This window comes from Heterodontus francisci, chromosome 28, assembly GCF_036365525.1.
Source record: "Heterodontus francisci isolate sHetFra1 chromosome 28, sHetFra1.hap1, whole genome shotgun sequence".
NCBI lineage: Eukaryota > Metazoa > Chordata > Chondrichthyes > Heterodontiformes > Heterodontidae > Heterodontus > Heterodontus francisci.
The window spans coordinates 51,493,211-51,519,795 of NC_090398.1; positions in this window are offsets into that span (position 1 = coordinate 51,493,211).

The window sequence follows — 26,585 nt, forward strand, 5'->3', positions numbered from 1 at the left end:
GACAATCTCTATCAATCTCTATCACTCTCTGACACTCTCTACCACTCTCTGACACTCTCTATCGCCCACTGACACTCTCTATCACTCTATGACGCTCGCTGACACTTTCTAGCTCTCTCTATCATTCTCTTGCACTCTCTGACACACTCTGACACTCTCAGACACTCTCTGTCACTCCATATCACTCTCTGACACTCTGACACTCTCTGACACTCTCTGACACTCTCTGACACTCTCTATCACACTCTGACACTCTCTGACACTCTCAGATACTCTCTGACACTCTTTGAAACTCTCTATCACTCTCTATCAGTCTCTGACACTCTCTGACACTCTCTGACACACTCTGACACTCTCAGACACTCTATGTCACTCCGTATCACTCTCTGACACTCTCTGACACTCTCAGACACTCTCTATCACTCTCTATCACTCTCTGACACTCTCTGACACTCTCAGACACTCTCTGACACTCTCTGACACTCTCTGACACTTTCAGACACTCTCAATCACTCTCTGACACTCTCAGACACTCACTGACACACTCAGACACTCTCTGACACTCTCAGACACTCTCTATCACTCTCTATCACTCTCTGACACTCTCTGACACACTCAATCACTCTCTGACACTCTCAGACACTCTCCGACACACTCAGACACTCTCTGACACACTCAGACACTCTCTGACACTCTCAGACAATCTCTGACACTCTCTATCACTCTCTATCCCTCTCTGACACTCTCTGACACTCTCTGACATTCTCTGACACTCTCTATCAGTCTCTGACACACTGTATCACTCCCTGACACTCTCAGACACTCTCTATCTCTCTCTGACACTCTCTATCACTCTCTGACTCGCTCAGACACTCCCAGACACTCTCAATCACTCTCTGGCACTATCTATCAGTCTCTGACACTTTCTGACAATGTCTGACACTCTCAGACGCTCGCTGACACTCTCTAGCTCTCTCTATAATTCTCTTGCACTCTCGGACACACTCTGACACTCTCAGACACTCTCTGTCACTCCATATCACTCTCTGACACTCTGACACTCTCTGACACTCTCTGACACTCTCTATCACACTCTGACACTCTCTGACACTCTCAGATACTCTCTGACACTCTCTGAAACTCTCTATCACTCTCTATCAGTCTCTGACGCTCTCTGACACTCTCTGACACACTCTGACACTCTCAGACACTCTCTGTCACTCCCTATCACTCTCTGACACTCTCTGACACTCTCTGACACTCTCAGACACTCTCTGACACTCTCTGACACTCTCTGACACTCTGACACTCTCTGACACTCTCTGACACTCTCTATCACACTCTGACACTCTCTGACACTCTCAGATACACTCTGACACTCTCTGAAACTCTCTATCACTCTCTATCAGTCTCTGACACTCTCTGACACTCTCTGACACACTCTGACACTCTCAGACACTCTCTGTCACTCCCTATCACTCTCTGACACTCTCTGACACTCTCTGACACTCTCAGACACTCTCTATCACTCTCTATCACTCTCTGAAACTCTCTGACACTCTCAGACACTCTCTGACACTCTCTGAAACTCTCTGACACTCTCAGACACTCTCTGACACTCTCTGACACTCTCTGACACTCTCTGACACTTTCAGACACTCTCAATCACTCTCTGACACTCTCAGACACTCTCTGACACACTCAGACACTCTCTGACACACTCAGACACTCTCTGACACTCTCAGACAATCTCTGACACTCTTTATCACTCTCTATCCCTCTCTGACACTCTCTGACACTCTCTGACATTCTCTGACACTCTCTATCAGTCTCTGACACACTGTATCACTCTCTGACACTCTCAGACACTCTCTATCTCTCTCTGACACTCTCTATCACTCTCTGACTCGCTCAGACACTCTCAGACACTCTCAATCACTCTCTGCCACTATCTATCAGTCTCTGACACTTTCTGACAATGTCTGACACTCTCAGACGCTCTCAGACACTCTCTATCACTCTCTGACACTCTCAATCACTCTTTGACACTCTCTGACACTCTCTGACACTCTCAGACACTCTCTATCACTCTCTGACACTCTCTGACACTTTCAGACACTCTCAATCACTCTCTGACACTCTCTGACACTCTCTGACACTTTCAGACACTCTCAATCACTCTCTGACACTCTCTGACACTCTCTGACATTATCTACACTCTCTAACACTCTCTGAAGCTCTCTGAAACTCTCTGACACGCTGTGACACTCTCAGAAACTCTCTGAAACTCTCTGACCCTCTCTGACACTCTCTGACACTTTTTGACTCTCCCTGAAACTCTCTGACTCTCTCGGACACTCTCCGACCGACTCAGAAAATCTTTGAAACTCTCTGACACTCTCTGAAACTCTTTGACACTCACTGAAACTCTCTGACACTCTCTGACACTCTCTGAAACTCTCTGACACCATCTGAAACTCTCTGAAAACCTCCGACACTCTCTGACACTCTCTGACGCTCTCTGAAGCTCTCTGAAACTCTCTGGCACTCTCTGACACTCTCAGAAAATCTCTGAAGCTCTCTGACACTCTCTGAAACTGTTTGACACTCACTGAAACTCTCTGAAACTCTCTGACACTCTCTGACACTCTCTGACACTCTCTGACACTCTCTGAAACTCTCTGAAACTCTCTGAAACTCTCTGAAAACATCCGACACTCTCTGACACTCTCTGACGCTCTCTGAAGCTCTCTCAAACTCTCTGACACTCTGTGACACTCTCTGAAACTCTCTGACAGTATCTGACACTCTCTGAAACTTTCTGACAATCTCTGAAACTGTCTGAAAATTTCTGACACTCTCTGACACTCTCTGAAACTCTCTGACACTCTCAGAAACTCTCGGAAACTCACTGAAACTCTCTGAAACTCCCTGACACTCTCTGACACTCTGTGACACTCTCTGAAACTCTCTGACAATCTCTGAAACACTCAGAAACTCTCTAAAACTCTCTGACACTCTCTGAAACTCTCTGACCCTCTCTGACACTCTCTGACACTCTCTGAAACACTCTGAAACTCTCTGACACTCTCTGACACTCTCTGAAACTCTCTGACAATTCTCTGAAACTCTCTGTCACTCTCTGACACTCTGTGACACTCTCTGACACTCTCTGAAGCGCTCTGAAATTCTCTGACAGTCTGTGACACTCTCTGAAACTCTTGACACACTCTGAAAGTCTCAGAAAATCTCAGAAACTCTCTGGCAATCTCTGACACTCTCTGAAACTCTCTGACACTCTCTGAAACGCTTTGACACTCTCTGAAACTCTCAGACAATCTCTGACACTCTCTGAAACTCTTTGACAATTCTCTGAACCTCTCCCACACTCTCTGACACTCTCTGCAATCTCTCTGACGCTCTCTGACAGTCTGTGACACTGGCTGAAACTCTTGACACTCTCTGAAAGTCTCAGAAAATCTCAGAAACTCTCTGGCAATCTCTGACACGCTCTGACACACTCAGAAACCCTCTGAAACTCTCTGACACTCTCAGAAACTCTCAGAAACTCTCTGAAACTCTCTTACACTCTCTGAGACTCTCTGACTCTCTGTGACACTCTCTGAAAGTCTCTGACACTCTCTGACACACTCAGAAACTCTCTGAACCTCTCTGACACTCTCTGACACTCTCCGAAACTCTCTGACACTCTGTGACACACTGTGAAAATTTCTGACACTCTCTGACAGTCTCTGAAGCTCTCTGGAACTCTCTGAAAATCTCTGACACTCTCTGACACTCTCAGACACTCTCAATCACTCTCTGACACTCTCTGACACTCTCTGACACTTTCAGACACTCTCAATCACTCTCTGACACTCTCAGACACTCTCTGACATTCTCTGACACTCTCTATCAGTCTCTGACACACTGCATCACTCTCTGACACTCTCAGACACTCTCTATCTCTCTCTGACACTCTCTATCACTCTCTGACTCGCTCAGACACTCTCAGACACTCTCAATCACTCTCTGGCACTATCTATCAGTCTCTGACACTTTCTGACAATGTCTGACACTCTCAGACGCTCTCAGACACTCTCTATCACTCTCTGACACTCTCAATCACTCTTTGACACTCTCTGACACTCTCTGACACTCTCAGACACTCTCTATCACTCTCTGACACTCTCTGACACTTTCAGACACTCTCAATCACTCTCTGACACTCTCTGACACTTTCAGACACTCTCTATCACTCTCTGACACTCTCTGACACTTTCAGACACTCTCAATCATCAGACACTCTCTGACACACTCAGACACTCTCTGACACTCTCTATCACTCTCTGACACTCTCTGACACTTTCAGACACTCTCAATCACTCTCTGACACTCTCTGACACTTTCAGACACTCTCAATCACTCTCTGACACACTCAGACACTCTCTGACACTCTCAGACACTCTCTATCACTCTCTATCACTCTCTGACACTCTCAGTCACTCTCTATCACTCTCTATCAATCTCTGACACTCTCTGACACTCTCAATCACTCTCAGACACTCTCTGACACTCTCAATCACTCTCTGACACTCTCAGACACTCTCTGACACTCTCAGACACTCTCTATCACTCTCTATCACTCTCTGACACTCTCAGTCGCTCTCTATCACTCTCTATCAATCTCTGACACTCTCTGACACTCTCAATCACTCTCTGACACTCTCAGACACTCTCTGACACACTCAGACACTCTCAGACACTCTCAGACACACTCAGACACTCTCTATCACTCTCTGACACTCTCTGACACTCTCAATCACTCTCTGACTCTCTCAGACACTCTCTGACACACTCAGACACTCTCTGACACACTCAGACACTCTCTGACACTCTCAGACACTCTATATCACTCTCTATCACTCTCTGACACTCTCTGACACTCTCAATCACTCTCTGACACTCTCTGACACACTCAGACCCTCTCTGACACACTCAGACACTCTCTGACACTCTCAGACACTCTCTATCACTCTATGTCACTCTCTGACACTCTCTGACACTCTCAGACACTCTCTATCACTCTCTGACACTCTCTGACACTCTCTGACACTCTCTGACACTCTCTAGCACTCTCTATCACTCTCTGACACACTCTGACAATCTCTGACACTCTCAGACACTCTCAGACAATCTCTATCAATCTCTATTACTCTCTGACACTCTCAAACACTCTCTATTACTCTCTGACACTCTCTGACACTCTCTGACACTCTCTATCACTCTCTGACACTCTCTGACACTCTCTGACATTCTCTATCACTCTCTATCACACTCTGACACTCTCTGACACTCTCAGTCACTCTCTATCACTCTCTATCAATCTCTGACACTCTCTGACACTCTCAATCACTCTCTGACACTCTCAGACACTCTCAATCACTCTCTGACACTCTCTGACACTCTCTGACACTCTCTAGCACTCTCTATCACTCTCTGACACACTCTGACAATCTCTGACACTCTCAGACACTCTCAGACAATCTCTATCAATCTCTATTACTCTCTGACACTCTCAGACACTCTCTATTACTCTCTGACACTCTCTGACACTCTCTGACACTCTCTATCACTCTCTGACACTCTCTGACACTCTCTGACACTCTCTATCACTCTCTATCACACTCTGACACAATCTGACACTCTCAGTCACTCTCTATCACTCTCTATCAATCTCTGACACTCTCTGACACTCTCAATCACTCTCTGACACTCTCAGACACTCTCAATCACTCTCTGACACTCTCAGACACTCTCTGACACTCTCAGACACTCTCTATCACTCTCTGACACTCTCAGTCACTCTCTATCACTCTCTATCAATCTCTGACACTCTCTGACACTCTCAATCACTCTCTGACACTCTCTGACACTCTCTGACACACTCAGACCCTCTCTGACACACTCAGACACTCTCTGACACTCTCAGACACTCTCTATCACTCTATGTCACTCTCTGACACTCTCTGACACTCTCAGACACTCTCTATCACTCTCTGACACTCTCTGACACTCTCTGACACTCTCTGACAATCTCTAGCACTCTCTATCACTCTCTGACACACTCTGACAATCTCTGACACTCTCAGACACTCTCAGACAATCTCTATCAATCTCTATTACTCTCTGACACTCTCAAACACTCTCTATTACTCTCTGACACTCTCTGACACTCTCTGACACTCTCTATCACTCTCTGACACTCTCTGACACTCTCTGACATTCTCTATCACTCTCTATCACACTCTGACACTCTCTGACACTCTCAGTCACTCTCTATCACTCTCTATCAATCTCTGACACTCTCTGACACTCTCAATCACTCTCTGACACTCTCAGACACTCTCAATCACTCTCTGACACTCTCTGACACTCTCTGACACTCTCTAGCACTCTCTATCACTCTCTGACACACTCTGACAATCTCTGACACTCTCAGACACTCTCAGACAATCTCTATCAATCTCTATTACTCTCTGACACTCTCAGACACTCTCTATTACTCTCTGACACTCTCTGACACTCTCTGACACTCTCTATCACTCTCTGACACTCTCTGACACTCTCTGACACTCTCTATCACTCTCTATCACACTCTGACACAATCTGACACTCTCAGTCACTCTCTATCACTCTCTATCAATCTCTGACACTCTCTGACACTCTCAATCACTCTCTGACACTCTCAGACACTCTCAATCACTCTCTGACACTCTCAGACACTCTCTGACACTCTCAGACACTCTCTATCACTCTCTATCACTCTCTGACACTCTCAGTCACTCTCTATCACTCTCTATCAATCTCTGACACTCTCTGACACTCTCAATCACTCTCTGACACTCTCAGACACTCTCTGACACACTCAGACACTCTCAGACACTCTCAGACACTCTCTATCACTCTCTGACACTCTCTGACACTCTCAATCACTCTCTGACTCTCTCAGACACTCTCTGACACACTCAGACACTCTCAGACACTCTCTATCACTCTCTGACACTCTCTGACACTCTCAATCACTCTCTGACTCTCTCAGACACTCTCTGACACACTCAGACACTCTCTGACACTCTCAGACACTCTCTATCACTCTCTATCACTCTCTGACACTCTCTGACACTCTCAATCACTCTCTGACACTCTCTGACACACTCAGACCCTCTCTGACACACTCAGACACTCTCTGACACTCTCAGACACTCTCTATCACTCTATGTCACTCTCTGACACTCTCAGACACTCTCTATCACTCTCTGACACTCTCTGACACTCTCTGACACTCTCTCGCACTCTCTATCACTCTCTGACACACTCTGACAATCTCGGACACTCTCAGACACTCTCAGACAATCTCCATCAATCTCTATTACTCTCTGACACACTCAGACACACTCTCTCACTCTGTGACACTCTGTGACACTCTCTGACACTCTCTATCACTCTTTATCACTCTATATCACACTCTGACACACTCTGACAATCTCTGACACTCTCAGACAATCTCTGACACTCTCTATCACTCTCTATCCCTCTCTGACACTCTCTGACACTCTCTGACATTCTCTGACACTCTCTATCAGTCTCTGACACACTGTATCACTCTCTGACACTCTCAGACACTCTCTATCTCTCTCTGACACTCTCTATCACTCTCTGACTCGCTCAGACACTCTCAGACACTCTCAATCACTCTCTGGCACTATCTATCAGTCTCTGACACTTTCTGACAATGTCTGACACTCTCAGACGCTCTCAGACACTCTCTATCACTCTCTGACACTCTCAATCACTCTTTGACACTCTCTGACACTCTCTGACACTCTCAGACACTCTCTATCACTCTCTGACACTCTCTGGCACTTTCAGACACTCTCAATCACTCTCTGACACTCTCTGACACTCTCTGACACTTTCAGACACTCTCAATCACTCTCTGACACTCTCAGACACTCTCTGACATTATCTGACACTCTCTATCAGTCTCTGACACACTGTATCACTCTCTGACACTCTCAGACACTCTCTATCTCTCTCTGACACTCTCTATCACTCTCTGACGCGCTCAGACACTCTCAGACACTCTCAATCACTCTCTGGCACTATCTATCGGTCTCTGACACTTTCTGACAATGTCTGACACTCTCAGACGCTCTCAGACACTGTCTATCACTCTCTGACACTCTCAATCACTCTTTGACACTCTCTGACACTCTCTGACACTCTCAGACACTCTCTATCACTCTCTGACACTCTCTGACACTTTCAGACACTCTCAATCACTCTCTGACACTCTCTGACACTCTCTGACACTTTCAGACACTCTCTATCACTCTCTGACACTCTCTGACACTTTCAGACACTCTCAATCATCAGACACTCTCTGACACACTCAGACACTCTCTGACACTCTCTATCACTCTCTGAAACTCTCTGACACTTTCAGACACTCTCAATCACTCTCTGACACTCTCTGACACTTTCAGACACTCTCAATCACTCTCTGACACACTCAGACACTCTCTGACACTCTCAGACACTCTCTATCACTCTCTGACACTCTCTGACACTCTCAATCACTCTCTGACACTCTCTGACACACTCAGACCCTCTCTGACACACTCAGACACTCTCTGACACTCTCAGACACTCTCTATCACTCTATGTCACTCTCTGACACTCTCAGACACTCTCTATCACTCTCTGACACTCTCTGACACTCTCTAGCACTCTCTATCACTCTCTGACACACTCTGACCATCTCTGACACTCTCAGACACTCTCAGACAATCTCTATCAATCTCTATTACTCTCTGACACTCTCAGACACTCTCTATTACTCTCTGACACTCTCTGACACTCTCTGACACTCTCTATCACTCTCTGACACTCTCTGACACTCTCTGACACTCTCTATCACTCTCTATCACTCTCTATCACTCTCTATCACTCTCTGACACTCTCTGACACTCTCAATCACTCTCTGACTCTCTCAGACACTCTCTGACACACTCAGACACTCTCTGACACTCTCTGACACTCTCTGACACTGTCTGACTCTCTGAGACACTCTCAGACACTCTCTATCACCCTCCGACACTCTCAGACACTCTCTGTCACTCTCAGACACTCTCTATCACTCTCTATCACTCTCTGACACTCTCTGACACTCTCTGACACTCTCTCTCACTCTCTGACACTCTCTGACACTCTCTGACACACTCAGACACTCTCAGACACTCTCAGATACTCTCTATCACTCTCTATAACTTCTGACACTCTCTGAAACTCTCAGACACTCTCTATCACTCTCTGACACTCTCTGACACTCTCTGACACTTTCAGACACTCTCAATCACTCTTTGACACTCTCAGACACTCTCTGACACTCTCAGACACTCTCTATCACTCTCTGACACTCTCTGACACTCTCTGACACACTCAGACACTCTCAGACACTCTCAGATACTCTATATCACTCTCTATAACTTCTGACACTCTCTGACACTCTCAGAAACTCTCTATCACTCTCTGACACTCTCTGACACTCTCTGACACTTTCAGACACTCTCAATCACTCTCTGACACTCTCAGTCACTCTCTCACATACTCTGACACTCTCTGACACTCTCAGACACTCTCTGACACTCTCTGACACTCTCTATCACTCTATTACACTCTCTGACACTCTCTGACACTCTCAGACACTCTCTACCACTCTCTATCACTCACTGATACACTCTGAAAGTCACTGACGCTCTCAGAAACTCTCAGACACACTCTGTCACTCTCAGACACTCTCTATCACTCTCTATCGCTCTCTGACACTCTCTGACACTCTCTGACTCTCTGAGACACTCTCAGACACTCTCTATCACCCTCTGACACTCTCAGACACTCTCTGTCACTCTCAGACACTCTCTATCACTCTCTATCACGCTCTATCACTCTCTGACACTCTCTGACACTCTCTGACTCTCTGAGACACACTCAGACACACTCTCTCACTCTGTGACACTCTGTGACACTCTCTGACACTCTCTATCACTCTTTATCACTCTATATCACACTCTGACACACTCTGACAATCTCTGACACTCACTGACACTCTCAGACACACTCTGTCACTCTCAGACACTATCAGACATTCTCTATCACTCTCTGACACTCTCCCACATACTCTGACACTCTCTGACACTCTCAGACACTCTCTAGCTCTCTCTATCACTCTCTTGCACTCTCTGACACACTCTGACACTCTCAGACACTCTCTGTCACTCCCTGTCACTCCCTAACACTCTCTGTCACTCTCTGACACTCTCAGACACTCTCCATCACACTCTGACACTCTCCGAATTTTAAGATATTCACTGACACTCTCTGAAACTCTCTATCACTCTCTAAAACTCTCTGACACTCTCTGACACTCTGTATCACTCTCAGATACTCGCTGACTCTCTCTATCACTCTCTGACACCCTCTATCACTCTCTGACACTCTCTGACACACACTGACACTCTCTATCACTCTCTGTCAAACTCTGACACTCACTGACACACTCTGACACTCTCTGACGCTCTCAGACAGTCTCTATCACTCTCTAACACTCTCTGACTCTCTCTGACACTCTCAGGCACTCTCAGACAATCTCTATCAATCTCTATCACTCTCTGACACTCTCTACCACTCTCTGACACTCTCTATCGCCCACTGACCCTCTCTATCACTCTATGACACTCTCTGACACTCTCTGACACTCTCTGACACTCTCTCGCACTCTCTATCACTCTCTGACACACTCTGACAATCTCGGACACTCTCAGACACTCTCAGACAATCTCCATCAATCTCTATTACTCTCTGACACACTCAGACACACTCTCTCACTCTGTGACACTCTGTGACACTCTCTGACACTCTCTATCACTCTTTATCACTCTATATCACACTCTGACACACTCTGACAATCTCTGACACTCTCAGACAATCTCTGACACTCTCTATCACTCTCTATCCCTCTCTGACACTCTCTGACACTCTCTGACATTCTCTGACACTCTCTATCAGTCTCTGACACACTGTATCACTCTCTGACACTCTCAGACACTCTCTATCTCTCTCTGACACTCTCTATCACTCTCTGACTCGCTCAGACACTCTCAGACACTCTCAATCACTCTCTGGCACTATCTATCAGTCTCTGACACTTTCTGACAATGTCTGACACTCTCAGACGCTCTCAGACACTCTCTATCACTCTCTGACACTCTCAATCACTCTTTGACACTCTCTGACACTCTCTGACACTCTCAGACACTCTCTATCACTCTCTGACACTCTCTGGCACTTTCAGACACTCTCAATCACTCTCTGACACTCTCTGACACTCTCTGACACTTTCAGACACTCTCAATCACTCTCTGACACTCTCAGACACTCTCTGACATTATCTGACACTCTCTATCAGTCTCTGACACACTGTATCACTCTCTGACACTCTCAGACACTCTCTATCTCTCTCTGACACTCTCTATCACTCTCTGACGCGCTCAGACACTCTCAGACACTCTCAATCACTCTCTGGCACTATCTATCGGTCTCTGACACTTTCTGACAATGTCTGACACTCTCAGACGCTCTCAGACACTCTCTATCACTCTCTGACACTCTCAATCACTCTTTGACACTCTCTGACACTCTCTGACACTCTCAGACACTCTCTATCACTCTCTGACACTCTCTGACACTTTCAGACACTCTCAATCACTCTCTGACACTCTCTGACACTCTCTGACACTTTCAGACACTCTCTATCACTCTCTGACACTCTCTGACACTTTCAGACACTCTCAATCATCAGACACTCTCTGACACACTCAGACACTCTCTGACACTCTCTATCACTCTCTGAAACTCTCTGACACTTTCAGACACTCTCAATCACTCTCTGACACACTCTGACACTTTCAGACACTCTCAATCACTCTCTGACACACTCAGACACTCTCTGACACTCTCAGACACTCTCTATCACTCTCTATCACTCTCTGACACTCTCAGTCACTCTCTATCACTCTCTATCAATCTCTGACACTCTCTGACACTCTCAATCACTCTCTGACACTCTCAGACACTCTCTGACACACTCAGACACTCTCAGACACTCTCAGACACTCTCTATCACTCTCAGACACTCTCTGACACTCTCAGACACTCTCTGACACTCTCTGACACTCTCTGACACTTTCAGACACTCTCAATCACTCTCTGACACTCTCAGACACTCTCTGACACACTCAGACACTCTCTGACACTCTCAGACACTCTCTATCACTCTCTGACACTCTCTGACACTCTCAATCACTCTCTGACACTCTCTGACACACTCAGACCCTCTCTGACACACTCAGACACTCTCTGACACTCTCAGACACTCTCTATCACTCTATGTCACTCTCTGACACTCTCAGACACTCTCTATCACTCTCTGACACTCTCTGACACTCTCTAGCACTCTCTATCACTCTCTGACACACTCTGACCATCTCTGACACTCTCAGACACTCTCAGACAATCTCTATCAATCTCCATTACTCTCTGACACTCTCAGACACTCTCTATTACTCTCTGACACTCTCTGACACTCTCTGACACTCTCTATCACTCTCTGACACTCTCTGACACTCTCTATCACTCTCTGACACTCTCTATCACTCTCAATCACTCTCTGACACTCTCTGACACACTCAGACCCTCTCTGACACACTCAGACACTCTCTGACACTCTCAGACACTCTCTATCACTCTATGTCACTCTCTGACACTCTCAGACACTCTCTATCACTCTCTGACACTCTCTGACACTCTCTAGCACTCTCTATCACTCTCTGACACACTCTGACCATCTCTGACACTCTCAGACACTCTCAGACAATCTCTATCAATCTCCATTACTCTCTGACACTCTCAGACACTCTCTATTACTCTCTGACACTCTCTGACACTCTCTGACACTCTCTATCACTCTCTGACACTCTCTGACACTCTCTGACACTCTCTATCACTCTCTATCACTCTCTATCACTCTCTGACACTCTCTGACACTCTCAATCACTCTCTGACTCTCTCAGACACTCTCTGACACACTCAGACACTCTCTGACACTCTCTGACACTCTCTGACTCTCTGAGACACTCTCAGACACTCTCTATCACCCTCCGACACTCTCAGACACTCTCTGTCACTCTCAGACACTCTCTATCACTCTCTATCACTCTCTGACACTCTCTGACACTCTCTCTCACTCTCTGACACTCTCTGACACTCTCTGACACTCTCTGACACACTCAGACACTCTCAGACACTCTCAGATACTCTCTATCACTCTCTATAACTTCTGACACTCTCTGAAACTCTCAGACACTCTCTATCACTCTCTGACACTCTCTGACACTCTCTGACACTTTCAGACACTCTCAATCACTCTTTGACACTCTCAGACACTCTCTGACACTCTCAGACACTCTCTATCACTCTCTGACACTCTCTGACACTCTCTGACACACTCAGACACTCTCAGACACTCTCAGATACTCTATATCACTCTCTATAACTTCTGACACTCTCTGACACTCTCAGAAGCTCTCTATCACTCTCTGACACTCTCTGACACTCTCTGACACTTTCAGACACTCTCAATCACTCTCTGACACTCTCAGTCACTCTCTCACATACTCTGACACTCTCTGACACTCTCAGACACTCTCTGACACTCTCTGACACTCTCTATCACTCTATTACACTCTCTGACACTCTCTGACACTCTCAGACACTCTCTACCACTCTCTATCACTCACTGATACACTCTGAAAGTCACTGACGCTCTCAGAAACTCTCAGACACACTCTGTCACTCTCAGACACTCTCTATCACTCTCTATCGCTCTCTGACACTCTCTGACACTCTCTGACTCTCTGAGACACTCTCAGACACTCTCTATCACCCTCTGACACTCTCAGACACTCTCTGTCACTCTCAGACACTCTCTATCACTCTCTATCACTCTCTATCACTCTCTGACACTCTCTGACACTCTCTGACTCTCTGAGACACACTCAGACACACTCTCTCACTCTGTGACACTCTGTGACACTCTCTGACACTCTCTATCACTCTTTATCACTCTATATCACACTCTGACACACTCTGACAATCTCTGACACTCACTGACACTCTCAGACACACTCTGTCACTCTCAGACACTATCAGACATTCTCTATCACTCTCTGACACTCTCCCACATACTCTGACACTCTCTGACACTCTCAGACACTCTCTAGCTCTCTCTATCACTCTCTTGCACTCTCTGACACACTCTGACACTCTCAGACACTCTCTGTCACTCCCTGTCACTCCCTAACACTCTCTGTCACTCTCTGACACTCTCAGACACTCTCCATCACACTCTGACACTCTCTGAATTTTAAGATATTCACTGACACTCTCTGAAACTCTCTATCACTCTCTAAAACTCTCTGACACTCTCTGACACTCTGTATCACTCTCAGATACTCGCTGACTCTCTCTATCACTCTCTGACACCCTCTATCACTCTCTGACACTCTCTGACACACACTGACACTCTCTATCACTCTCTGTCACTCTCTGACACTCACTGACACACTCTGACACTCTCTGACGCTCTCAGACAGTCTCTATCACTCTCTAACACTCTCTGACTCTCTCTGACACTCTCAGGCACTCTCAGACAATCTCTATCAATCTCTATCACTCTCTGACACTCTCTACCACTCTCTGACACTCTCTATCGCCCACTGACCCTCTCTATCACTCTATGACGCTCGCTGACACTTTCTGGCTCTCTCTATCATTCTCTTGCACTCTCTGACACACTCTGACACTCTCAGACACTCTCTGTCACTCCATATCACTTTCTGACACTCTGACACTCTCTGACACTCTCTGACACTCTCTATAACACTCTGACACTCTCTGACACTCTCAGATACTCTCTGACACTCTCTAAAACTCTCTATCACTCTCTATCAGTCTCTGACACTCTCTGACACTCTCTGACACACTCTGACACTCTCAGACACTCTATGTCACTCCGTATCACTCTCTGACACTCTCTGACACTCTCAGACACTCTCTATCACTCTCTGACACTCTCTGACACTCTCAGACACTCTCTGACACTCTCTGACACTCTCTGACACTTTCAGACACTCTCAATCACTCTCTGACACTCCCAGACACTCACTGACACACTCAGACACTCTCTGACACTCTCAGACACTCTCTATCACTCTCTATCACTCTCTGACACTCTCTGACACTCTCAATCACTCTCTGACACTCTCAATCACTCTCTGACACACTCAGACACTCTCTGACACACTCAGACACTCTCTGACACTCTCAGACAATCTCTGACACTCTCTATCACTCTCTATCCCTCTTTGACACTCTCTGACACTCTCTGACATTCTCTGACACTCTCTATCAGTCTCTGACACACTGTATCACTCTCTGACACTCTCAGACACTCTCTATCTCTCTCTGACACTCTCTATCACTCTCTGACTCGCTCAGACACTCCCAGACACTCTCAATCACTCTCTGGCACTATCTATCAGTCTCTGACACTTTCTGACAATGTCTGACACTCTCAGACGCTCGCTGACACTCTCTAGTTCTCTCTATCATTCTCTTGCACTCTCGGACACACTCTGACACTCTCAGACACTCTCTGTCACTCCATATCACTCTCTGACACTCTGACACTCTCTGACACTCTCTGACACTCTCTATCACACTCTGACACTCTCTGACACTCTCAGATACCCTCTGACACTCTCTGAAACTCTCTATCACTCTCTATCAGTCTCTGACGCTCTCTGACACTCTCTGACACACTCTGACACTCTCAGACACTCTCTGTCACTCCCTATCACTCTCTGACACTCTCTGACACTCTCAGACACTCTCTGACACTCTCTGACACTCTCTGACACTCTCTGACACTCTCTATCACACTCTGACACTCTCTGACACTCTCAGATACACTCTGACACTCTCTGAAACTCTCTATCACTCTCTATCAGTCTCTGACACTCTCTGACACTCTCTGACACACTCTGACACTCTCAGACACTCTCTGTCACTCCCTATCACTCTCTGACACTCTCTGACACTCTCTGACACTCTCAGACACTCTCTGAAACTCTCTGACACTCTCAGACACTCTCTGACACTCTCTGACACTCTCTGACAATTTCAGACACTCTCAATCACTCTCTGACACTCTCAGACACTCTCTGACACACTCAGACACTCTCTGACACTCTCAGACACTCTCAATCACTCTCTGACACTCTTCAGACACTCTCTGACACACTCAGACACTCTCTGACACACTCAGACACTCTCTGACACTCTCAGACACTCTCTGACACTCTCTGACACTCTCTGACACTTTCAGACACTCTCAATCACTCTCTGACACTCCCAGACACTCACTGACACACTCAGACACTCTCTGACACTCTCAGACACTCTCTATCACTCTCTATCACTCTCTGACACTCTCTGACACTCTCAATCACTCTCTGACACTCTCAATCACTCTCTGACACACTCAGACACTCTCTGACACACTCAGACACTCTCTGACACTCTCAGACAATCTCTGACACTCTCTATCACTCTCTATCCCTCTTTGACACTCTCTGACACTCTCTGACATTCTCTGACACTCTCTATCAGTCTCTGACACACTGTATCACTCTCTGACACTCTCAGACACTCTCTATCTCTCTCTCTGACACTCTCTATCACTCTCTGACTCGCTCAGACACTCCCAGACACTCTCAATCACTCTCTGGCACTATCTATCAGTCTCTGACACTTTCTGACAATGTCTGACACTCTCAGACGCTCGCTGACACTCTCTAGCTCTCTCTATCATTCTCTTGCACTCTCGGACACACTCTGACACTCTCAGACACTCTCTGTCACTCCATATCACTCTCTGACACTCTGACACTCTCTGACACTCTCTGACACTCTCTATCACACTCTGACACTCTCTGACACTCTCAGATACCCTCTGACACTCTCTGAAACTCTCTATCACTCTCTATCAGTCTCTGACGCTCTCTGACACTCTCTGACACACTCTGACACTCTCAGACACTCTCTGTCACTCCCTATCACTCTCTGACACTCTCTGACACTCTCAGACACTCTCTGACACTCTCTGACACTCTGACACTCTCTGACACTCTCTGACACTCTCTATCACACTCTGACACTCTCTGACACTCTCAGATACACTCTGACACTCTCTGAAACTCTCTATCACTCTCTATCAGTCTCTGACACTCTCTGACACTCTCTGACACACTCTGACACTCTCAGACACTCTCTGTCACTCCCTATCACTCTCTGACACTCTCTGACACTCTCTGACACTCTCTGACACTCTCAGACACTCTCTATCACTCTCTGAAACTCTCTGACACTCTCAGACACTCTCTGACACTCTCTGACACTCTCTGACACTCTCTGACACTTTCAGACACTCTCAATCACTCTCTGACACTCTCAGACACTCTCTGACACACTCAGACACTCTCTGACACTCTCAGACACTCTCAATCACTCTCTGACACTCTTCAGACACTCTCTGACACACTCAGACACTCTCTGACACACTCAGACACTCTCTGACACTCTCAGACAATCTCTGACACTCTCTATCACTCTCTATCCCTCTCTGACACTCTCTGACACTCTCTGACATTCTCTGACACTCTCTATCAGTCTCTGACACACTGTATCACTCTCTGACACTCTCAGACACTCTCTATCTCTCTCTGACACTCTCTATCACTCTCTGACTCGCTCAGACACTCTCAGACACTCTCAATCACTCTCTGGCACTATCTATCAGTCTCTGACACTTTCTGACAATGTCTGACACTCTCAGAAGCTCTCAGACACTCTCTATCACTCTCTGACACTCTCAATCACTCTTTGACACTCTCTGACACTCTCTGACACTCTCAGACACTCTCTATCACTCTCTGACACTCTCTGACACTTTCAGACACTCTCAATCACTCTCTGACACTCTCTGACACTCTCTGACACTTTCAGACACTCTCAATCACTCTCTGACACTCTCAGACACTCTCTGACATTATCTACACTCTCTAACACTCTCTGAAGCTCTCTGAAACTCTCTGACACGCTGTGACACTCTCAGAAACTCTCTGAAACTCTCTGACCCTCTCTGACACTCTCTGACACTTTTTGACTCTCCCTGAAACTCTCTGACTCTCTCGGACACTCTCCGACCGACTCAGAAAATCTCTGAAACTCTCTGACACTCTCTGAAACTCTTTGACACTCACTGAAACTCTCTGACACTCTCTGACACTCTCTGAAACTCTCTGAAACTCTCTGACACCATCTGAAACTCTCTGAAAACCTCCGACACTCTCTGACACTCTCTGACGCTCTCTGAAGCTCTCTGAAACTCTCTGGCACTCTCTGACACTCTCAGAAAATCTCTGAAGCTCTCTGACACTCTCTGAAACTGTTTGACACTCACTGAAACTCTCTGAAACTCTCTGACACTCTCTGACACTCTCTGACACTCTCTGAAACTCTCTGAAACTCTCTGAAACTCTCTGAAAACATCCGACACTCTCTGACACTCTCTGACGCTCTCTGAAGCTCTCTCAAACTCTCTGACACTCTGTGACACTCTCTGAAACTCTCTGACAGTATCTGACACTCTCTGAAACTTTCTGACAATCTCTGAAACTGTCTGAAAATTTCTGACACTCTCTGACACTCTCTGAAACTCTCTGACACTCTCAGAAACTCTCGGAAACTCACTGAAACTCTCTGAAACTCCCTGACACTCTCTGACACTCTGTGACACTCTCTGAAACTCTCTGACAATCTCTGAAACACTCAGAAACTCTCTAAAACTCTCTGACACTCTCTGAAACTCTCTGACCCTCTCTGACACTCTCTGACACTCTCTGAAACACTCTGAAACTCTCTGACACTCTCTGACACTCTCTGAAACTCTCTGACAATTCTCTGAAACTCTCTGTCACTCTCTGACACTCTGTGACACTCTCTGACACTCTCTGAAGCGCTCTGAAATTCTCTGACAGTCTGTGACACTCTCTGAAACTCTTGACACACTCTGAAAGTCTCAGAAAATCTCAGAAACTCTCTGGCAATCTCTGACACTCTCTGAAACTCTCTGACACTCTCTGAAACGCTTTGACACTCTCTGAAACTCTCAGACAATCTCTGACACTCTCTGAAACTCTTTGACAATTCTCTGAACCTCTCCCACACTCTCTGACACTCTCTGCAATCTCTCTGACGCTCTCTGACAGTCTGTGACACTGGCTGAAACTCTTGACACTCTCTGAAAGTCTCAGAAAATCTCAGAAACTCTCTGGCAATCTCTGACACGCTCTGACACACTCAGAAACCCTCTGAAACTCTCTGACACTCTCAGAAACTCTCAGAAACTCTCTGAAACTCTCTTACACTCTCTGAGACTCTCTGACTCTCTGTGACACTCTCTGAAAGTCTCTGACACTCTCTGACACACTCAGAAACTCTCTGAACCTCTCTGACACTCTCTGACACTCTCCAAAACTCTCTGACACTCTGTGACACACTGTGAAAATTTCTGACACTCTCTGACAGTCTCTGAAGCTCTCTGGAACTCTCTGAAAATCTCTGACACTCTCTGACACTCTCAGACACTCTCAATCACTCTCTGACACTCTCTGACACTCTCTGACACTTTCAGACACTCTCAATCACTCTCTGACACTCTCTATCAGTCTCTGACACACTGCATCACTCTCTGACACTCTCAGACACTCTCTATCTCTCTCTGACACTCTCTATCACTCTCTGACTCGCTCAGCCACTCTCAGACACTCTCAATCACTCTCTGGCACTATCTATCAGTCTCTGACACTTTCTGACAATGTCTGACACTCTCAGACGCTCTCAGACACTCTCTATCACTCTCTGACACTCTCAATCACTCTTTGACACTCTCTGACACTCTCAGACACTCTCTATCACTCTCTGACACTCTCTGACACTTTCAGACACTCTCAATCACTCTCTGACACTCTCTGACACTTTCAGACACTCTCTATCACTCTCTGACACTCTCTGACACTTTCAGACACTCTCAATCATCAGACACTCTCTGACACACTCAGACACTCTCTGACACTCTCTATCACTCTCTGACACTCTCTGACACTTTCAGACACTCTCAATCACTCTCTGACACTCTCTGACACTTTCAGACACTCTCAATCACTCTCCGACACACTCAGACACTCTCCGACACTCTCAGACACTCTCTATCACTCTCTATCACTCTCTGACACTCTCAGTCACTCTCTATCACTCTCTATCAATCTCTGACACTCTCTGACACTCTCAATCACTCTCTGACACTCTCAGACACTCTCAATCACTCTCTGACACTCTCAGACACTCTCTGACACTCTCAGACACTCTCTATCACTCTCTATCACTCTCTGACACTCTCAGTCACTCTCTATCACTCTCTATCAATCTCTGACACTCTCTGACACACTCAATCACTCTCTGACACTCTCAGACACTCTCTGACACACTCAGACACTCTCAGACACTCTCTATCACTCTCTATCACTCTCTGACACTCTCTGACACTCTCAATCACTCTCTGACTCTCTCAGACACTCTCTGACACACTCAGACACACTCTGACAACACTCAGACACTCTCTGACACTCTCAGACACTCTCTATCACTCTCTATCACTCTCTGACACTCTCTGACACTCTCAATCACTCTCTGACACTCTCTGACACACTCAGACCCTCTCTGACACACTCAGACACTCTCTGACACTCTCGGACACTCTCTATCACTCTATGTCACTCTCTGACACTCTCTGACACTCTCAGACACTCTCTATCACTCTCTGACACTCTCTGACACTCTCTGACACTCCCTAGCACTCTCTATCACTCTCTGACACACTCTGACAATCTCTGACACTCTCAGACACTCTCAGACATTCTCTATCAATCTCTATTACTCTCTGACACTCTCAGACACTCTCTATTACTCTCTGACACTCTCTGACACTCTCTGACACTCTCTATCACTCTCTGACACTCTCTGACACTCTCTGACACTCTCTATCACTCTCTATCACACTCTGACACTCTCTGACACTCTCAGTCACTCTCTATCACTCTCTATCAATCTCTGACACTCTCTGACACTCTCAATCACTCTCTGACACTCTCAGACACTCTCAATCACTCTCTATCACTCTCTGACACTCTCAGTCACTCTCTATCACTCTCTATCAATCTCAGACACTCTCTGACACTCTCAGACACTCTCTATCACTCTCTATCACTCTCTGACACTCTCAGTCACTCTCTATCACTCTCTATCACTGTCTGGCACTCTCAGTCACTCTCTATCACTCTCTATCAATCTCTGACACTCTCTGACACTCTCAATCACTCTCTGACACTCTCAGACACTCTCTGACACACTCAGACACTCTCAGACACTCTCAGACACTCTCTATCACTCTCTGACACTCTCTGACACTCTCAATCACTCTCTGACTCTCTCAGACACTCTCTGACACACTCAGACACTCTCTGACACTCTCAGACACTCTCTATCACTCTCTATCACTCTCTGACACTCTCTGACACTCTCAATCACTCTCTGACACTCTCTGACACACTCAGACCCTCTCTGACACACTCAGACACTCTCTGACACTCTCAGACACTCTATATCACTCTATGTCACTCTCTGACACTCTCTGACACTCTCAGACACTCTCTATCAATCTCTGACACTCTCTGACACTCTCTGACACTCTCTAGCACTCTCTATCACTCTCTGACACACTCTGACAATCTCTGACACTCTCAGACACTCTCAGACAATCTCTATCAATCTCTATTACTCTCTGACACTCTCAGACACTCTCTATTACTCTCTGACACTCTCTGACACTCTCTGACACTCTCTATCACTCTCTATCACACTCTGACACTCTCTGACACTCTCAGACACTCTCAGACACTCTCAGATACTCTCTATCACTCTCTATAACTCTCTGACACTCTCTGACACTCTCAGACACTCTCTATCACTCTCTGACATTCTCTGACACTCTCAGACACTCTCAGATACTCTCTATCACTCTCTATCACTCTCTGACACTCTCTGACACTCTCAATCACTCTCTGACTCTCTCAGACACTCTCTGACACACTCAGACACTCTCTGACACTCTCAGACACTCTCTATCACTCTCTGACACTCTCTGACACTCTCTATCACTCTCTGACACTCTCTGACACTCTCTGACACACTCAGACACTCTCAGACACTCTCAGATACTCTCTATCACTCTCTATAACTTCTGACACTCTCTGAAACTCTCAGACACTCTCTATCACTCTCTGACACTCTCTGACACTCTCTGACACTTTCAGACACACTCAATCACTCTTTGACACTCTCAGACACTCTCTGACACTCTCAGACACTCTCTATCACTCTCTGACACTCTCTGACACTCTCTGACACACTCAGACACTCTCAGACACTTTCAGACACTCTCAATCACTCTCTGACACTCTCTATCACTCTATTACACTCTCTGAAACTCTCTGACACTCTCAGACTCTCTCTACCACTCTCTATCACTTACTGATACACTCTGAAAGTCACTGACGCTCTCAGAAACTCTCAGACACTCTCTGTCACTCTCAGACACTCTCTATCACTCTCTATCACTCTCTATCGCTCTCTGACACTCTCTGACACTCTCTGACTCTCTGAGACACTCTCAGACACTCTCTATCACCCTCTGACACTCTCAGACACTCTCTGTCACTCTCAGACACTATCTATCACTCTCTATCACTCTCTATCACTCTCTGACACTCTCTGACACTCTCTGACTCTCTGAGACACACTCAGACACACTCTCTCACTCTGTGACACTCTGTGACACTCTCTGACACTCTCTATCACTCTTTATCACTCTATATCACACTCTGACACACTCTGACAATCTCTGACACTCTCAGACAATCTCTGACACTCTCTATCACTCTCTATCCCTCTCTGACACTCTCTGACACTCTCTGACATTCTCTGACACTCTCTATCAGTCTCTGACACACTGTATCACTCTCTGACACTCTCAGACACTCTCTATCTCTCTCTGACACTCTCTATCACTCTCTGACTCGCTCAGACACTCTCAGACACTCTCAATCACTCTCTGGCACTATCTATCAGTCTCTGACACTTTCTGACAATGTCTGACACTCTCAGACGCTCTCAGACACTCTCTATCACTCTCTGACACTCTCAATCACTCTCTCGCACTCTCTATCACTCTCTGACACACTCTGACAATCTCTGGCACTCTCAGACACTCTCAGACAATCTCTATCAATCTCTATTACTCTCTGACACTCTCAGACACTCTCTATTACTCTCTGACACTCTCTGACACTCTCTGACACTCTCTATCACTCTCTGACACTCTCTGACACTCTCTGACACTCTCTATCCCTCTCTATCACACTCTGACACTCTCTGACACTCTCTGACACTCTCAGACACTCTCAGACACTCTCAGATACTCTCTATCACTCCCTATAACTATCTGACACTCTCTGACACTCTCAAGAAACTCTCTATCACTCTCTGACATTCTCTGACACTCTCAGATACTCTCTATCACTCTCTATCACTCTCTGACACTCTCTGACACTCTCAATCACTCTCTGACTCTCTCAGACACTCTCTGACACACTCAGACACTCTCTGACACTCTCAGACACTCTCTATCACTCTCTATCACTCTCTGACACTCTCTGACACTCTCTATCACTCTCTGACACTCTCTGACACTCTCTGACACACTCAGACACTCTCAGACTCTCTCAGATACTCTCTATCACTCTCTATAACTTCTGACACTCTCTGAAACTCTCAGACACTCTCTATCACTCTCTGACACTCTCTGACACTCTCTGACACTTTCAGACACTCTCAATCACTCTTTGACACTCTCAGACACTCTCTGACACTCTCAGACACTCTCTATCACTCTCTGACACTCTCTGACACTCTCTGACACACTCAGACACTCTCAGACACTCTCAGATACTCTCTATAACTCTCTATAACTTCTGACACTCTCTGACACTCTCAGAAACTCTCTATCACTCTCTGACACTCTCTGACACTCTCTGACACTTTCAGACACTCTCAATCACTCTCTGACACTCTCAGTCACTCTCTCACATACTCTGACACTCTCTGACACTCTCAGACACTCTCTGACACTCTCTGACACTCTCTATCACTCTATTACACTCTCTGAAACTCTCTGACACTCTCAGACACTCTCTACCACTCTCTATCACTCACTGATACGCTCTGAAAGGCACTGACGCTCTCAGAAACTCTCAGACACTCTCTGTCACTCTCAGACACTCTCTATCACTCTCTATCACTCTCTATCGCTCTCTGACACTCTCTGACACTCTCTGACTCTCTGAGACACTCTCAGACACTCTCTATCACCCTCTGACACTCTCAGACACTCTCTGTCACTTTCAGACACTCTCTATCACTCTCTGACACTCTCTGACACTCTCTGACTCTCTGAGACACACTCAGACACACTCTCTCACTCTGTGACACTCTGTGACACTCTCTGACACTCTCTATCACTCTTTATCACTCTATATCACACTCTGACACACTCTGACAATCTCTGACACTCTCAGACAATCTCTGACACTCTCTATCACTCTCTACCCCTCTCTGACACTCTCTGACACTCTCTGACATTCTCTGACACTCTCTATCAGTCTCTGACACACTGTATCTCTCTCTGACACTCTCTATCACTCTCGGACTCGCTCAGACACTCTCAGACACTCTCAATCACTCTCTGGCACTATCTATCAGTCTCTGACACTTTCTGACAATGTCTGACACTCTCAGAGACGCTCTCAGACACTCTCTATCACTCTCTGACACTCTCAATCACTCTTTGACACTCTCTGACACTCTCTGACACTCTCAGACACTTTCTATCACTCTCTGACACTCTCTGACACTTTCAGACACTCTCAATCACTCTCTGACACTCTCTGACACTCTCTGACACTTTCAGACACTCTCTATCACTCTCTGACATTCTCTGACACTTTCAGACACTCTCAATCATCAGACACTCTCTGACACACTCAGACACTCTCTGACACTCTCTATCACTCTCTGACACTCTCTGACACTTTAAGACACTCTCAATCACTCTCTGACACACTCAGACACTCTCTGACACCCTCAGACACTCTCTATCACTCTCTATCAGTCTCTGACACACTGTATCGCTCTCTGACACTCTCAGACACTCTCTATCTCTCTCTGACACTCTCTATCACTCTCTGACTCGCTCAGACACTCTCAGACACTCTCAATCACTCTCTGGCACTATCTATCAGTCTCTGACACGTTCTGACAATGTCTGACACTCTCAGACGCTCTCAGACACTCTCTATCACTCTCTGACACTCTCAATCACTCTTTGACACTCTCTGACACTCTCTGACACTCTCAGACACTCTCTATCACTCTCTGACACTCTCAATCACTCTTTGACACTCTCTGACACTCTCTGACACTCTCAGACACTCTCTATCACTCTCTGACACTCTCTGACACTTTCAGACACTCTCAATCACTCTCTGACACTCTCTGACACTTTCAGACACTCTCTATCACTCTCTGACACTCTCTGACACTTTCAGACACTCTCAATCATCAGACACTCTCTGACACACTCAGACACTCTCTGACACTCTCTATCACTCTCTGACACTCTCTGACACTTTAAGACACTCTCAATCACTCTCTGACACACTCAGACATTCTCTGACACTCTCAGACACTCTCTATCACTCTCTATCACTCTCTGACACTCTCAGTCACTCTCTATCACTCTCTATCAATCTCTGACACTCTCTGACACTCTCAATCACTCTCTGACACTCTCAGACACTCTCTGACACACTCAGACACTCTCAGACACTCTCAGACACTCTCTATCACTCTCAGACACTCTCTGACACTCTCAGACACTCTCTGACACTCTCTGACACTCTCTGACACTTTCAGACACTCTCAATCACTCTCTGACACTCTCAGACACTCTCTGACACACTCAGACACTCTCTGACACTCTCAGACACTCTCTATCACTCTATATCACTCTCTGACACTCTCTGACACTCTCAATCACTCTCTGACACTCTCTGACACACTCAGACCCTCTCTGACACACTCAGACACTCTCTGACACTCTCAGACACTCT